The sequence below is a fragment of the Hemitrygon akajei genome, unplaced genomic scaffold (genome assembly GCF_048418815.1).
Source record: "Hemitrygon akajei unplaced genomic scaffold, sHemAka1.3 Scf000063, whole genome shotgun sequence".
NCBI classification, from domain to species: Eukaryota; Metazoa; Chordata; class Chondrichthyes; order Myliobatiformes; family Dasyatidae; genus Hemitrygon; species Hemitrygon akajei.
In genome coordinates this window covers 2804115-2820580 of record NW_027331949.1, presented here as the reverse complement: position 1 = coordinate 2820580, position 16466 = coordinate 2804115, and the positions used below count along the sequence as shown (strand labels likewise).

General features: G+C 45.2%; 1 protein-coding gene across 2 annotated transcripts in view; it reads left to right on the top strand.

The window, feature by feature from the left end:
* Positions 1-4276: 4276 nt before the first annotated feature.
* LOC140721889 (NACHT, LRR and PYD domains-containing protein 6-like) overlaps positions 4277-16466 on the top strand; it is a 111764-nt gene continuing 99574 nt past the window's right edge. The window contains exons 1-3 of one of the 2 annotated variants that reach the window (XM_073036717.1): positions 4277-4578; positions 6661-6818; positions 12042-12213. The gene's annotated coding sequence lies outside the window, so the exon portion shown is untranslated. Of the gene's footprint in view, positions 4579-6660; positions 6819-11972; positions 12214-16466 lie in introns of those variants that run through there. The other variant, XM_073036718.1, reaches the window with a different exon arrangement.

Here is a 16466-nt window from a genome sequence, read left to right as displayed (position 1 = left end):
CAGTTCTCGGCCTTCTCCCTGCAACCTCTGATGCCATGTCCAATCAAGAACCTATCAATCTTTTCCTTAAATACACACAACGATCTGGCCTCCACAGCTGCATATGGTAACAAATCGCTCAAATTGGCTGAAGAAATTTCTTTGCATCTCTGTTTTGAAAGGGCGGCTCTCTATCCTGAGCCTGTGCCCTCGTGTCCTAGACTCTCCCATCATGGGAAACATCCTTTCCACATCTACTCTGTCTAGGCCTTTCAACATTCGAAAGGTTTCAATAAACTCACCCCTCCCCCGAGACAATCCTTCTGAATTCCAGTGAGTACAGACCCAGACCCAACAAACGTTCCTCATATGATGACCATTTCATTCCTTGAATCATACTTGTGAACCCCCTCTGGACTCTCTCCAATACCAGTATTTCTTTTCTACGATTGGAGTTCCAAAACAGTTCAAAATACTCACTGTGAGACCTCACCAGTGCCTCATAAAGTATCACATCCTTGCTGTTGTTTTCTAAACCTTTTGAAATAAATGCTAACATCAAGGCATTCTTCAAAAACCCCAAGGCATTCTTCAATTATGTGAAGAACAAAAGGATGACTGGAGTGAAGGTAGGATCGATTAGAAATAAAGGTGGGAAGATGGAGGCTGTGGAAGTGAGTGAGGTCCTCAATGAATACTTCTCTTTGGTATTCACAAATGAGAGGGAACTTGATGATGGTGAAGACAATATGAGTGAGGTTGATGTTCTGGAGCATGTTGATATTAAGGGAGAGGAGGTGTTGGAGTTGCTAAAATACATTAGGACGGATATGTCACCGGGGCCTGACGGAATATTCCCCAGGCTGCTCCATGAGGTGATGGAAGAGATTTCTGAGCCTGCAGAAGGCAGAGGGTTGTGGTGGAGGGAGTACATTCATATTGGAGGGTTGTGACTATTGGTGACCCACATGTATCGATACTGGGATCCCTACTTTTCGTGACTTTTATTAATGACCTGGATATGGGGCTAGAAGGGTGAGTTGGCAAGTTTGCAGATGATACAAAGGTTGGTGGTGATGTGGATAGTGTTGAGGATTGTCGAAGATTGCAGACAGACATTGATAGGAAGCAGAAGTGGGCTGAGAATTGGCAGATGGAGTTTAACCCCGAGAAGTGTGAGGTGGCACACTTTGGAAGGACAAACTCCAAGGCAGAGTACAAAGTAAATGGCAGGATACTTAGTAGTGTAGAGGAGCAGAGGAATCAGGGGGTACATGTCCACAGATCCGTGAAAGTTGCCTCACAGGTTGATAGGATAGTTAAGAAAGCTTATGGGGTGTTAGCTTTCATAAGTCGAGGGATAGAGTTTAAGAGACGCGATGTAATGATGCAGCTCTATAAAACTCTGGTTAGGCCACACTTAGAGTACTGTGTACAGTTCTGGTCACCTCAGTATAGGAAGGATGTGGAAGAATTGGAAAGGGTACAGAGGAGATTTAACAGGATGCTGCCTGGTTTAGAGAGTATGGATTATGATCAGAGATTAAGGGAGCTAGGGCTTTACTATTTGGAGAGAAGGAGGATGAGAGAAGATACGATAGAGGTGTACATGAGATTAAGAGGAATAGATAGAGTGGATAGCCAGCGCCTCTTCCCCAGGGCACACTGCTCAGTACAAGAGGACATGGCTTTGAGGTAAGGGGAGGGAAGTTCAAGGGGGATATTAGAGGAAGGTTTTTACTTAGATAGTGGTTGGTCCATGGAATGCACTGCCTGAGTCAGTGGTGGAGGCAGTACACTAGTGAAGTTTAAGAGACTACTAGACATGTATATGGAGGAATTTAAGGTGGGGGGTTATATGGCATGCAGGGTTTGAGGGTCAACACAACATTGTGGGCCGAAGGGTCTCTAATGTGCTGCACTATTCTATGTTCTAACATTGCACTTGCCTTTCTCACTACCGACTCAACCTTCAAGTTAACCTTCAGTGTTGTTCTGCACAAGGACTCCCAGGTCCCTCTGCATCTCAGATACCTGGACGTTCTCCCCATTTCAAAAATAATCCACACATTTATTTCTCCTACCAAATTGCAAGACTATGCATTTTCTGACATTTGACTCTTTCTTACCCAGTCTCCTAATCTGTCTGAGTCCTACTGCATCCTACCTGCTTCCTCAACACGACCTGCTCCTCCACCAATCTTCATATCGTCTGCAACCTTGGCAACAAAGTCACCTATTCCATCATTCATATATAGCATACAAAGAAATGGTTCCAACACCGACCTCTGTAGAACACCACTAGTCACTGGCAGACGAACAGAAAAGCATCCTTCTACTCTCAGTCACTGCCTCCTACCAATCAGCCAATGCTCTAACCATTTTAGAAACTTTCCTGTAATACCATGGTTCTTAACTTGATAAGAAGCTTCATGTGTAGCACCTTGTCAAAGGCCTTCTGAAAGGCCAAATATGCAACATCTACGACATCCCCCTTATGTTGCAAAGACGTGGCTGGGGCGTACCCAGGTGCAGGACACAGGCGCTGAGGCAGAGTCATTAGGCATCAGTACCACTAAGAATACCGCTAAGTCGATATCCAGGCGAGTCTTTATACAGAGACAAAGTTCACGTAGAGAATCCAGGAGACAGTGCAGAACTTAGATCTGAAAATCCTAAATAACCATGAAACGAGGTTACTCATACAAGAGTTGACCAACGAACTGGCAGTTCCTTGTTGTGATTCCAGGGTTTTTATCCTGCATTTACTGATGGGAAGCAGGTGTGTGTAACTTGCTGAATTGGGAACGATTGGAAATCAGGCAAGGGGATTTAAGGTTCAATTAAAGAGGTAATGGGGAATTGCCAGACGGGACCATGAAGGAACACCCCCCCCCCCCAAATGGGAGCCACCAGGCGATCCTCCGGGCTTGTCTAGATGGTCCCGATGGATGAGGGAGGGGTCCAGGATGAAGGAGCGGAGATCTCAGGAACACTCTTGTGTCTTATCCTATTGTATCTGCCTCTGCCACCTTCACTGGCAGTGCATTCCACACAAACAAAACTCTGTGTGAAACACTTAACCCTGACATCCCTCTTGTACCTACTTCCAAACACCTTAAAACGATGCCCTCTCATGTTAGCCATTCCAGCCCCGGTAAAAAAGCCTCTGGCTACACACATGATCAATGCTTCTCCTCATCTCATACATCTCTATCAGTTCACCTCAACCTATTCTCATAAGGCACGCTCTCCAATCCAGGAAACATCCTTGTAAATCTCCTCTGTGCCCTCTCCATACTCTCCACATCCTCCCTGTAGTGAAGTGACCAGAACTGAGCACCAAGGTCTTATCTTGCTGTAACATAACCTCAGGGCGAGGTTGGGCATTTTATTTCTTGATCCCCTCACCAGTAATACTATCTGCCGAAATGAAATGCATCATTGGTGGGATATGACGCGACTATTATTGCCAGAAATAAGTCTTGTTCATTTACCAGCGCATTTCAAAAACCATACGCTTCACATTCGTCCGTTCCAAGCAAACTAGAATTTTTATCTTTTCGGATAAATATTGTTGTTTGCAATTTTAGGAGCATTTCTAATATTTCAGCTTATGCACAGAATGTCTTTGATTGTCTTTGAGTTGCCAGTTCTAACCGGCGGAGAGTACAGGAAGAAATGGTGCTATTTAACTGCACACTGCCAAACTGCAAGACAAATTACAGACAGAATGGTGGTACATTGCCCGTCTGCGGGGGGCGGGTGGAATGTGCAGATGGTGGCATCCTCTGTACACGTTGCCGGTTGTCATCCTTGTAGAAACTCAGGATGGGTTGGGTAGGGCCGTGATACAGTTGCGGCCAGGGTGAGTTAACCCGGAGACGTCAGCAGGTCCGTTGCAGGAGGTACCGCCGGTCACGTGACCCCGTCTCATCATCATCATCATCAACAACAACAACAATAATCTTGCAAATGATTCAGAATTTGCCTCTGCTCTCCGAAATAGGATTTCTGAATAGTCCGTGAGCACTACCTTCTGCAATAATAATATATTGATTGATTTTTAAGTTTTGTCTTACTTTATTATTAAAACTTGTGGTTATTTGTTACACCGGCACAAAAGGCTATACGCTTGTATCAGTTACAGTGAGCTCGCTGTCCTTGACTGCAGATGTGCTGCATCTGCGGGTTGCTTGCTCAGACCCCGCCCACACCACGATGACGTAAGGATCACACTGCGCATGCCCACGTTTCCCAGCAGGGCGGCAGATTCAATTTTGTTCTATCTAAAGTGGATCGTCTGCGGGGCGGATTGGGAGAGGGAGGCGATCCGGGAGTGGGATCTCGCCCTTTTCCGGGAGTGCGATCTCACCCTTTGCGCGGAGGCGATCCGGGAGTGGAGTCTCGCCCTTTTCCGGGAGTGCGATCTCACCCTTTGCGCGGAGGCGATCCGGGAGTGGAGTCTCGCCCTTTTCCGGGAGTGCGATCTCACCCTTTGCGCGGAGGCGATCCGGGAGTGGAGTCTCGCCCTTTTCGGGGCGGCGACGTAGGAGAAGGCCCAGTTGCTGCAGAGCGAGGATCGCACCATTCCCGTCGGTGAGTATTTCTGCCGGTCTCCGCGGGCGCGCTCCCGTCTTTGGCTGTGACTCCGGTTGAATTCCCCTCTCCGGGCGGCCGCACCCCGCCTCCGGTGCAGAATCTGCCGGATTGGCCCACGGTAGTGGTTCACTCACACCGAGTGCCTAGAGTGGACCTCTAGTTTCCTTCTTCTGAGGTCTGTAATCAGTTCCTTGGTCTTGCCTCCATAGAGTGAGAGGCTGTTGTTATGACATCTCTTCGCCTGATTTCCAACCTCCTTCCGAAATGCTGATTTGACAACAGACCTGAATATGGCATTGGAGCTGCGCTGAGCCGCACAGTCAGAAGTGTAAAGTGAGTAGAGCCGGGGGTGGTATCCCTGTGCTGATGGAAATCGTGCAGGAGATGTCGCCAGTCCGAATACTTCAGGCTCAGTGTGACATCGAAATAGCAACTGGAGTCTGTGTCGCTGTGGAAGGAGCAACGTCTCTGCCTTGTTAGTGAAAGAGAGAGAGAGAGAGAGCCTGTGGAGTGTTGAAATGCTGGAGTGAATAGTTAGTTTTTGATGGACTGTAGACCACGATCTCTCTGCTTTTGCTTGCATGGAGGTTCGTGGGAATGCCGATGCTTTCTGCTGGAATGTAGCGGGAGGGGGGGGGGTTGTTGTGTATGGGAGGGGCAGGCGTCCATTGAGTTCCTTAGAATTTTACAAACTGGGAAATGGTGCCACAGCATAAAAGCCAGGACCAAAAGTCTCCGGGACAGCTTCTCCCACCAGGCCATCAGACTGATTAATTTTTCTGTCATTTGTCCTTCAGGAGTTTTTCTTTTGTTTGGAGGATGTGTAAACATTTCAGGTTGCATTCTCTGATAGTAAATGGAACTCTTGACTGAGGCCTGCAGGTGAGGAAATCCAAGATCCAATTGCTTAGAGCTTATTGTTGAATTTTGAGGGGATGTTGGTATTGAATACTGAGCTGGAGTGGATAACGAGTATCCTGGTTTATGTATCTTTTCTCTCCCGATGTTCTGGGACGAGTGAAGGGCCAATGAGATGGCATCTGCCATGGACCTGTTGTTCCTGCAGGCAAACTGGAGCAGATCCAAGTCGCTTCTCAGGCAGGAGTTGGTTGGCATGTCTCATCTCCAGTCTCTCAAAACCCTTCAACACTGGGTCTAAGTGCTACTGGACAATCGTCACTGGTCACCACCTCCTTGTACTCTGGTATAACTGAAGCATGAATTAATCAGTCTGATGGCCTGGTGGAAGAAGCTGTCCCAGAGACTGTTGGTCCTGGCTTTAATGCTGTGGTACCATTTCCAAGTTTGAGGTTGGGGTGACTCGGGTATCCACTGACCCTTTGGGCCCTTTTTACACACCTGTTTTACTAAATGTCCTGAATGGGAAGTTCACATCTACAGATGCGCTGGGCTGTCCACACCACTCTCTGCAGAGTCCTGTGATTGAGGGAAATACAGTTCCCATACCAGGCAGTGATGCAGCCAGTCAGGATTTTGGGACCCATACCAAACTACTTCAACCATCTAAGGTGAAAGAGGCATTGTTGTACAGACCACGTGAGAATCTCGGTGAAGTTTATTGTGAGGAATTTAAAGCTGTTCACCCTCTCAATAGGGGTTAGCCTGACTCCATTCCTCCTGTGGTCCACAGCCAGTTCCTTTCTTTTTGTGACGATCAGGGCAGAGTTTTCTTCAAACGAGTCTGGTTGAAGTCTCCAATGTGATTTGAAATGCACTGGGATTGACTGTTTCTTGTTTGGAGACAACATGCAGGATTGGGAACAGTTAATAACGGTCAGCCCACATGTGGTATGTAAACTGTGATCAGGATAATAGACGAGTTAAAATAAGATACAACCCTGACATTCTTTATCCTGCGTGCATCCTCTGTAGTATAGTACCTGTAAACAGCATCACTGAAGGAGCTAGAGCAGCGAAGAAAACAAACTGTTGAAATGCATCTGTAAATAAGTAGCAATAAATAACGAGAGCATGAATTAACTAAAGAGTCCTTAAAGTAGGATTCCTGGTTGTGGGAGCATCTCAATAGATGACTGAAATTATTCTTTTTTGTTCAAGATCCTGAGGACTAGCAACATTTCTTGAACCTGGTGGTCGAAGTTTTGAGGCACTTTACTTTTTCCCCAATGACTGCAGCAAGACCAGAGCCTGGCCTAGGTGGTGAGGATCTTTGATAGATGTTGCTTCCCTACAGCATCCGAGGGAGAACTACCGAGGTAACTAGAAGGCATGGTATTTGACCGTTAAGTGTTCAAGGTCAGGGGAACATAAGCTTGTCAAAACCGCTGTTAGCGAAATTAATTTGCAAAGGAAATTCGATTAAAGTTGATCACAAGTAAATTAGACACGGACTGCGAAGTAAAAAGAGCTTTATTCATGATATCATGGGGAGTGGACCCTCTGACAGTGGGGTTTGAACTCCCAGTATTACAGAGTGCACAGTTCCTTTCATACATGTGTAAATCAATTGCAAATGCAAACACTGTTCAATTAACCTTATGAAATGGAGAAGATAAGCTGTTCTCTTGCGTTAAACTGTGCCCCTAGTAACTGACGAAAATTAAAAATTCAGTCGTATGTACAATTTTGTTTTAACAAACCATTTGTCTCATTCTTACGTTGGACTCATCCTCGATTCTAATTCTTACAAGATAAGCAACTGCAAGTGTTTATTCTGAGAATAGTCTCTGCTGAACACCAAGGCCATATCTACAACAAACTAAGTACAGAAAGGTTTCCATGCTCAAAAAGTCAATATTAACTCTTTGCCTAACATAATCTTTAACTCACAATATTTTCCTCCACAGCTGCCAGATTGGAGCACCATTGAGAGTTTATCATAAAGCATACCTCTTCCTTTTGTTTTTCCCGATTTAGCAGTTCAGTCCATTCTGTAAATCGCGAAGCTTTGGATTTGATCGTTGTATCTGGTGTGCCGGGAGACATCATTCTATCAGTTCTCTTCGATACAGCAGTCTTGCGCTCGGGTCCTAAATTTTGTTCTCCAACGACTACACATGCTGCGTAGAGGAGGCTTTATCTCTCTGTGTTTCAGCCTGGCTTGGAGTCTCTGTCTCCTGTCTCCTATCTCCTATCTCGCTTTCAGCCCTGGTGAGGTTCCTTCGTTCTCTTAAAAGTGTCTTGCCTTCCTGGTCCACCGAGTCCTTCAGTCGATGGTGAGATCTGAAGATCCTTCAGCTGATTTAAAATCCTTTGTTTAAAGGGAAGTTGCATACTGCAGATGGCAGTAAGAAAAGTTTAAAGAAGAATATTTAAAAGAATTTTTGGATCTATTTTCTAAAGCCCACAAAACATTGTCAACGATCAGAGCATACAAGGCCATCTTGATAAAACTCTATCAGAAACTGGATATTGGAGGAGGACAATTTGAATATTGGACAAATATCCCTTATTTGTCAAAATGAGATTGCACACAGCTTTGGAAATTGGTGATGTTGAAGTCAAATGTTGAAATTTTGGGAAATAATGGTAAAGTAGATTTTTTTTTAACCTTGCGGAGCATTAACACCTGATGTGATGGAAATTGGATAAATAAGGTTATGGGGAATGGGGTTGTAATGTCACAAATGCAAATGGAATGTCAGTGGAAGGCTTTCTGGAAGAAAAATGTTTGGTGTGCTTGAATGATAGTAGGAGTATCAGGTTAAATCTTTGTATTGTGTTTCTGCTGTAGACCTTGCAATAGTATCTGAGGATTTAGCAAATGTCTGCAAGTGGTGGCTAGTATCTGTCTGTCTGGAAGGACAATGGGTGATCACAAGCCTGGTATGGAGATCCTGAGATGCCCAGTCGTCAAGATCCCCCTCTCGGCCTCACCAGTGTAGCCGAAAGGAAAGCTTATGAAGCAATACGTTAGAGTTAAACTGCAGGAGCTGCCAGGAGGATTTTCAATGATGCCCGGCCGCCTTAGAGGCTCCACTTCGGATTTGATGTCTGGGTTTACTTCTGTAGCCTTCGTCTCTCCCAAGGCTGCCCACAAGGTGGTGGGGCTATTTATCCGGAACTGGGGATCTGGTACATGGGCACCAAGCAATGTCAACAGACCAGTGGTCCTGCATGCTATGTGTGCAGGGGCCAGATCTCCTCCCCATCCTCTGTAATTCAGCCTGACAAGTACTACCCGCTACACTACCACACTAGACAAATCACAGCTACCATTTGGTACAGGGTGATCAGCAATATTAAGGCAGATATTATGGTTATTAAGGTCTCTCTGTGTATGTTTTAGAACTTCAGCTGACGTTTTCAAGAATTGTCAGAATTCATCAGTATTCTTGTCTATCAGTTTAGCCTTCAATATTCCAAGCCGTATTCCCTGATCATGTGCTTCAATGCTCACATTCATTCTTGGTTTTCACACCTATTAAAACCGGTACTTCAAATTGTCAGACTGACATTCTTCTGGAGATTGGACAACGTCTGTCAGACTGCACAGTCTAGGCCTGTGCACACATTTAATATGGGCTCCTGCCCAAGTTGTGGTTGAAGGAAGTGAGCTGGCAGGCATTCTGGCCAAGCAGTGGCTGAAAATTAAGGATGTAAGTGTAGCGGTGCCTTTGCATAAGTAGGAGTTGAACGTAATAATTAGAAAGTCTGTTTGATCACAGTGGCATCGAAGTTGGGTAAGGAAAAGAAGGGACGGCATTTGAAAGATGGTGGGAGTCGGGTATAACAAAAGGGAATCAGAATCAGGTTTATTATCACCGACATATGTTGTGAAATTTAATTTAGCAGCAGCTGTTCAATGCAATATATAATATAAAAGAAAAAAATAAAAGTAATAAATAAGTAAATCAATTACAGTACATGTATATCGAATAGATTAAAAATTGTTGAAAACAGAAATAATATATAAAAAGGGAGGTAATGTTCATGGCTTCAATGTCCAGTTAGCAATCGGATAGCAGAGGGGAAGAAGCTGTTCCTGAATCGTTCCGTGTGTGCCTTCAGGATGCTGTACCTCTTTCCCGATGGTAAGTTGTACTCACATGTTTAGGTATTGGATGGACTTGGTTGAATAATTCCTGGCTCAGAACCAGTATGATACAGGCATTCGTAGGGAACAGTTGGGAGGCGTTCACTGTTTTGACCATTTAGCAATGGAATGAAGCTCGAGAGCTCACAACGCAACTCTTAATTATTCGATGCTCGCACTTTACCATCGCTGCACAAGCAACAACCCTAGGCCAACAGCTTAGAACATGAACCCTACTGTTCTCGTTGTACCAAGATTCACTCTTTTCCAATTTATAGCACTGAAATAGACAGACAATTGATCCTTCTCTCAGCCCCTGGTATGGGGGTTTGTCTTTGCAATGGTGGGTTTCTGCAGAGAGCTACTGCTATCTATATTCCAAAAACCTCTGCTTTTATATTAATTCCTCACTCATTTAAATGTTATTGGCTATGGGTCATCTGCCTATTCTTAACACCTTCTTATTGGTTCTGGTTCAAGCCAGCATCCATTCATTGCAATTTTTTCCACAAGTGACAACTGGTTCTTTTATTTTAAATCAGTTACCAAACCAGGAACAAGCTTTGAATCACTCAAGGCAGACACAGACCCCAACAGTCACAAACCCACCTGTTATATCTAACTAAAGGCCACCTCACAAATAACTACTTATTTGGAAATAGTCTCTATTCCAGCAGCTTACTCAGAGCATCATTCTCTCTACTTTAAAACAGAAGTACAGCCAAGCAACTTCATTTCACAAAATGGAGGGCATAGGGTAGCTTCACAAAATGGCAGTCTCCATTCCTTCAAATCATGGCAAGAACAAAGACAATTGGTTTGTGTGCTTCCACTGTACTAGACCTATTTGAGTTTGACTTTTCTTTCCATATTTGAATTCCTCCACAGCCAACAGTTTTATTATTCCAATAAGCAATACAATGATAATTCAAAAAGGTATTGTTTGAGTGCAGATTTTATAACGTGCAAAGGAAATTTCTAATTGCTAAATTGAGATCTCTGGGGCAGATGGTTTAATCACGGGCAGTTTGTTAGGATATGCCTGCCATCATGATTTATATAATTATTTGAATTAGACTAGTTGATATTATTTGTCTTTTTTTTGAGGGGGGGGGGGGTCGCTGATGTGTTGACTGTTGACTCTTTTGCTTAGATAATACCTGGCCTGGTGGGTTCCTTCAGCAGTTTGGATGTGTTTCTCTGGACTTCCAGGTCTACAGATTTTCTCATGTTGGTGAAGTGTACTTCCTGTGCCTTTGCTCCACATTCTAATTCAGTACGTGGCAATAATGCGCCTTGTGTTAATCTGCCCACAGCCAGGAAGCTTCACTCAAAGAGACATTTCTTCAAAGGGTGGTTAATCTATGGAATTTGTTGCCACACAGGGTGGGGGGGGGGGGGCACCATGCAATTAGTTGTAGTTATGACAAAGATTATTCAGCTTTGAGCTGGTAAGGAGCTTAAGAGTTACAGGGAATTGTGTTAAAATAAAATCAGTTAATTAAATGCTGGAGCAAACTCGATGGGCTGAAAGGCCTAATTCTGATTCTGTGTCTTGCAGTCTTGTTGTGAGCTGAACAGTGACCACTTCATATCCCACATCAGACGTTGTGAACTGAGAGGGCCAATTTAATGGTTCTTTACTGAGTCCATTATATTGTTTATTGAATCGAATTTCAGTGAGTCTTGTTCTTAGGAACAAAGTCCTGAAATCTTCTGGCGATAGAAAGAGATAATGCTGAGGCTTTATAAGGCACTAGTCAGGTTGCAACTGGAGTGTTGTCGATGTTTTTTGAGCCCTATCTCTCAGAAAGGATGTGCTGTCAATGGAGAGAATCCAGAGGGGGTTCACAAGGATGATTCTGCGAATGAAGGGGTTAACTCATGAGGAGCGTTTGGCAGCTTTGGGCCTGTATTCACTGCAATTCAGAAGAATGTATGGGGATCTCTTTGAAACCTACCAGATAGCGAAAGGACTGGATAAGGTGGATGTGAAGAGGATGTTTCCTTTAGTGGGGATGTCCAGGACTAGAGGGCACATCATCAAAAACGAGGGGTAGCCTTTGAGAACAGAGACAGAGGAATTTTTTTAGCCAGAGAATGGAGAATATGTGGAATAGGTGGAGGCCAAGGACGTGGGTGTATTTAAGGTGGAAGTTGATCATTTCTTGATTACCTTACTTTCCCTTTTCTATTTTCTAATTGTGATAGATAATTTGTTTTTTAAAATTATATTTACTTTGATTTGTACTCTAGGGAACGCGAATCGCAGAATCGAATATCACTGTGATGATTGTACACTGTAGTATCAATTGTTTGGTGACAAAGTAAAGTAAGTAAGTAAGAATCAGCTATGATGTAATGGTGTAGCAGCCTCGATGGGCTGAATGACCTAATTTCTGCTCTATGGTTTTCCGTTGTATTGTTATCTCTGTCCTGTTAGAATTAGACCCACGATGAGAGGCTGAGGTTGATTGGGAGAAAACATTGTGCAGCTGGAAGTGAACAGCGAGCGGCTGAGTCCTCAGCAGGAGCAACAAGTCCGTGTGAGAGCACTGCAGGACAGGAATATCCTGATGCAGAATTTCTGATTCATTCGGGGGGGAAAAAGTTCGGTAAGTCTCATTTACTCAGGCATTTGTCCTTGAGTCTGTGATGCATGAAACTGTTGGGGGAGACTGACTGTGCCCGCACGAGTCTAATTGTCCCTACTGTCAATTGCTCCAGGTGTCAACAGCCAGGTGTTTAAATACTGCACTCTTTCTCCTTCAAAATGTTCACTGAAGAGTCAGAGACAGCCACAGAACAGAAACAGGCCCTTCGGTCCGTCCGCACTGTGCTGAACTTTTCCCATTGACCTGCACCTTGACCATAGACCTCTATTCCCCTCCCGCTAATGTACCTGTTGAAGCTTCACTCAAATGTCGAAACTGGGTGGCTGTCAGGAGAGAGGGAGCCAGTGCAGTGTGATCCTGTGGCTCGTCCCCCCAGTAACATAGGGTGGGGTTAATGGTGTTAGAAACGACCCGGCAGAGGAAAGCCACTGCAGTCAGGTATCTGGCACTGAGATTTTCCTCTTTGACCTGGAAGGGAAGGGAGAAAAAGAGGTCAGCAGCAGAGATGAGAGATTCATTGGTTAGGGAACCGACTGGAGACAGCAAGAAAGAGATTCCCTGATGGCACGTTACCTCACAAGTGCCAATACCAAGGGCATCCTTGTGAGTCCACAGCGTATTTAAGGGGAAGGGAAAGCAGGCAGAAGTCGTGGCCCACCTTGGTACCAGTGACATCGGCAGGAAGGTTGACGAGGTCCTGCAGAGTGAGTTCAGAGAGTTCGGAGCTAAATTGAAGGACAGGACCTCGGTGGTGATGTCAGCCTTTCCACACACGACACATGAGAGGCAAGATGGAGATAGGAAGATCATGGTTTAACACATGGCTAAGGAAATTGTTCACAATGATCCATTAGGCTCTGCCCCAGGGTAGTGGAGGTCTGTACAAAAGGAATAGTTTGCAGCTCAAGTGGAGGGGGACAAGTATCCTGGTACTAGTGCTAGTGCTCCCTCTGGAGGTTGAAACTAGGAGTTGCAAGGAAGGTTTGGTACTACTGCTCAGTGATTGGTTTAAACTGTCGTTAGTGAGAAGAGCTTGGACAAGTGGGATGGTTTGCACCTGAACTGGAGGGGAATGTGTAATCTTGCTCGTGCTGTTCCAGGGAGTTTAAACTCGGCTTGCAGGGGGTAGGCAGCAGAGAGCTATGGCATCAAGTGGAGTTGTTGTGGGGAAAGAAGTTGTTTTAACCTACTTACAAAGACAGGAACCAACAGGTTGAGTCTATCCCTGTGCAAGAATTGTGGGTGAGGGAGATGAGCTCAGAGCATTCGTCAGCATGTGGAATTGTGTTATTATCGTCGTCAGTAAGTACTGTTTGCAGGTCTGGCAACTCGAGGTTTCAGGGTTCTGTTGCTTTGCATATGATGAAGGTGGGGGGTGTGGCATTACCATTCGGGAAGAGTCACGGCAGTCCTCAAACAGGACAGACTGGGGGGCTTGTCTACTCAAGCTCTGTGGCTGGCCTGAGTGAGAAGAAAGGGACGATCACTTCAAGGCTATTGTGTTGTTGACCATCCAACAAAAAGATTCACAGGAGCAAATTTGTAGAGGGATTTCAAACAAGTAAGGCTGATTTTAAGTTTTTGTATATTGACTGGGATTCCCATACTGTGAATGGATTGAGTGGGATAGAGTTTGTCAAATGTGTTTGGGAATGTTTCCTTAATCAATGTATAGAGGCCCCAATTAGAAGGAGTGCTACAGTGGATAAGCTATGAGGGAACGAGACAGGGAAGGTGGAATTAGTTTGTGTCAGGGAACACTTTGCATTGAGTGATCATAATTTCTTATAAGGGATAGGACTGGTCCTCAGGCTGGGATTCTAGATTGGGGGAAGACCAACTTTAAGCGTATCAGGAAGGATCTGCAAAGTGTGGATTGGGAGAGGTTGTCTGGCAAAGGGTCACTTGGTAAGTGGGAGGTCGTCAGAAGTGAACTATTGAGGGTATAGAGTTTGTATGCTCCTGTCAGATGAAAGATCAGGGACCCTTGCATTTCAAGGGATATTGAGACCCAGGTTAAGGAGGTTTACAGATGATATAGTCAGAAAGAAACAGAAAAGGTGCTTGGGAAGTGTAAGAAATGCAAGAAAAAACTTGAGGAAAATCGGGAGGACTAGAAAAAGGCATGAGGTTTCTTTGGCTGGCAAGATGAAGGAGAATCTCAAGTGCTTCCATAGAGAGTGTATATTAAGACCAAAAGACTAGCAAGGGGGGACATTTCCTCTGGAGCATCAGTGTGGTCATTGATGCACGCAGCTGAAGGAGATGGGAGAGAACGTGCGTGGACTTTTTTTGTTGCATCTGTATTTACTCGAGCAACAAACACAGTCTACAAAACTGAGGCAAAGCTGTGGTTTAATCCTGGACTGTAGCCGGATTACAGTGGAATTTGTGGGAGGTTAGTACCAAAATTGTAGAGGCCTTGGCAAAGGGATTTAAAATGTTGTTAGCCACAGATGACATGCCGATGGACGAGGGAGAGCTAATATCTTTTAGCAATAAAGGCTTTAAGAACATGATGGGGAATTATAGGCCCGTGAGCTTGATGTCGGTCAATTAATGAAAGGTTTTTAAGGGTCAGGCTATGTATTTAGATAGACAAGGCCTGATCAGGTGTTGTTGACATTGTTTCGGTAAGTCGTATGTACCAGTCTTTTAGAGTTTATTGAGGACATCACCAAGATAGTTAATAATTGGCAGCAAGGCTGGGGAGATAGTGCAGGAATTAGGCTTGGACCAGCTCATGAATGGAATGTTGAAGGAAGTAACCTGGTGGTTAGGGACTTCGGTACCACGTGCCCGATGGTATCTGTGAGTGGGTGGGCATCTTTGATGCATGTTGCCTCCTTGAGGGAGATATTACAAGTGGTGAGGAATGTGCCCACCATAGAGCAAGACAAATCAAATCATGTTTAATTGTCATTCAAACCATACACGGATTCAGCCGATGAGACAGCGTTCTTCTGGGGCCAGGGTGCAAAAACATGCGTGCACATTTAAAATAATGCGAAAGGGAAAGATCAAAGAATGTAGTCACTGAAGAAAACAGTCTTAAGTCCCACAAGTTAATGGCTCTCGGCAGTCCAGCCTGTAATTCTACTGATCCACCACAAGAGGGCAACACCAATGGGAGCGGCTACTCCCAACGAGCCTGGATGCCATGCTGCAATGCCAGCCCGAGGAATGAGCTGAGTCCAGTGCTCTCTGTGACGGTTGGACTATTGGCCTGAGCCAACTGCCCTCTGAAGCTATTGAGTTACTGGCCTGAACCAACTGCTCTTCGAAGCTATTGAGTTACTGGCCTGAGCCCACTGCTCTCTGAAGCTATTGAGTTACTGGCCTGAGCCAACTGCCCTCTGAAGCTATTGAGTTACTGGCCTGAACCAACTGCTCTCTGAAGCTATTGAGTTACTGGCCTGAGCCAGCTGCCCTCTGAAGCTATTGAGTTACTGGCCTGAGCCCACTGCTCTCTGAAGCTATTGAGTTACTGGCCTGAGCCAACTGCCCTCTGAAGCTATTGAGTTACTGGCCTGAGCCCACTGCTCTCTGAAGCTATTGAGTTACTGGCCTGAGCCCACTGCTCTCTGAAGCTATTGAGTTACTGGCCTGAGCCCACTGCTCTCTGAAGCTATTGAGTTACTGGCCTGAGCCCACTGCCCTCTGAAGCTATTGAGTTACTGGCCTGAACCAACTGCTCTCTGAAGCTATTGAGTTACTGGCCTGAGCCAGCTGCCCTCTGAAGCTATTGAGTTACTGGCCTGAGCCAACTGCCCTGTGAAGCTATTGAGTTACTGGCCTGAACCAACTGCCCTCTGAAGCTATTGAGTTACTGGCCTGAGCCAACTGCCCTCTGAAGCTATTGAGTTACTGGCCTGAGCCAGCTGCCCTCTGAAGCTATTGAGTTACTGGCCTGAGCCAACTGCCCTGTGAAGCTATTGAGTTACTGGCCTGAGCCAACTGCCCTGTGAAGCTATTGAGTTACTGGCCTGAGCCAACTGCCCTCTGCAGCTGCTTGCATTGCTGCTCAGTGAAATTGTTGCTGCAGACCATGTGCACCTGTTGAAATTTGTCCGTGTTGCCTGACTTGTTGAGCCTCCTTAACCCAAAGGAATAACTACACCAGTGTGACTTCCTTGTGTCGCATCAATGTGCCAGATTTTTTGTCTTTAGGAATAATGTTAGAAAATATGATGCTAACAGTTAGTGTGCTCTGTCTATCTGCAAAATGTTGTTTAAACTTCCACATATTAATT